At 52.4% G+C, this 1,444-nt stretch overlaps 1 non-coding gene across 1 annotated transcript; it reads left to right on the top strand.

The window, feature by feature from the left end:
- Positions 1–1,138: 1,138 nt before the first annotated feature.
- TRNAE-UUC (transfer RNA glutamic acid (anticodon UUC)) lies at positions 1,139–1,210 on the top strand. Its single transcript has one exon. It is a non-coding gene; the product is annotated as a tRNA-Glu (tRNA).
- Positions 1,211–1,444: the final 234 nt, after the last annotated feature.

Below are 1,444 nucleotides of genomic sequence, written 5' to 3'. Positions count from 1 at the left end.
TCTTATTAGGCCTAATTACGAAAGCTGTCACTCTCTCATTAATACTGTAAAACTCCTCGATATTGCCAGCTATATCCTCATTTATGAGAAATCCCACACCTAGTTCTCGCCTATCTGCTAATCCACGATAGCACAGTACATGCCCGCCCTTTAGTACTGTATATGCCTCATCTGTCCTCCTAACCTCACTAAGCCCTATGACATCCCATTTAATACCGGCCAATTCCTCCAACAGCACTGCTAAGCTAGCCTCACTTGATAAGGTTCTTGCGTTAAACGTTGCCAGGTTCAGTTTCTAATGGCGGCCTGTCCGGAGCCAGAGATTCTTAGCACCCTCCGCTAGGTTACAGATCTGACCGCCGCCTTGGTCAGTTGCTCAGCAGCCGCTGGGGACTGAGGGCCGAGGGTTAATTGGTTTGTTCATAGAAGGGTGTGGCCAAGTACACCAGGGTGGCCAAATCCTGTTCTGGTGAGGAAGTGCGTTGTCGGTTCTGGTCACCGAAATCAGGCCGCACTCCAAGCCTGGTTATGCAATTCCATTGACACGCCGAGTTTTTTTTTTATCCGGTGAAGAATTGCGTGGCACCGGGATTCGAACCCCGGTCCTCTTGCACGCGAGGCGGATGCTCTACCTCTACGCCATCGCTGATAAGGGCGCTTTAAACCCAAACATTGTGTGAGGAATATTCTCTTATTGTTCTCTATGCGTTGAAAACCGCATGTGTACCTCCTTCGCCATTAGTTTCCCGGCGCACGACGTAAGCGCAATTGGCCGGAGGTTATCGCTGTTCAGCTCCTCTCCAGCCTTGGGAATAACGCTGACATCTGTAGTCTTCCACGCCCTGGGTTACTGTCCATTTTTCCAGCACTCGCTGATGTACTCCGTGAGATGTTCAAGCGCTTGCCGATTGAGATTGACAAGCAATCATACCGTCACTCTGTCGTTCCCTGGTGTCATGCCCCGCCTCTGGGCCATAAGCACTGCCTGTATTTCCTCGACTTCGAACTCTATCCAGGTCCGGGAACTCTCTCCAGGTCAGCGATCGGAACTATCGGTCGGTGGCCCCGGGTAATGTGATGAAGACGACCATCGTTCGCCGTGGATCATTCCTCGGCTGGCCGCCACGTAACAATATGGTCCGGCGTGGTCTAGTGGCTAGGATACCTGGCTTTCACCCAGGAGGCTCGGCTTCGATTCCCGGCGTCGGAACCAAAGCAACGGACACCTGTGAGGCGTGGCTGCACGGCGCAAGCTTCTGGCCTTCAGGGAGAACTACAGATTCTGTAGAACAATTTACTGCCCACAGTTCAGTGCGACCGTTGGTGACGGAAACCATGGCGTGCGGAACCAAAATATTCTTCTTCATGCAGGTGAGATGGTTCGGTTCCACAGTCGCATCAAACACGTCGACAGTGGTAGCGGGACAGGAAACCGGTACGCATA

The sequence above is a fragment of the Amblyomma mixtum genome, chromosome 4 (assembly GCF_055824585.1).
Source record: "Amblyomma mixtum isolate Tamu chromosome 4, ASM5582458v1, whole genome shotgun sequence".
NCBI classification, from domain to species: domain Eukaryota; kingdom Metazoa; phylum Arthropoda; class Arachnida; order Ixodida; family Ixodidae; genus Amblyomma; species Amblyomma mixtum.
The sequence above is the reverse complement of the archived record's forward strand: the minus strand, read 5'-3'. Positions and strand labels throughout refer to the sequence as shown.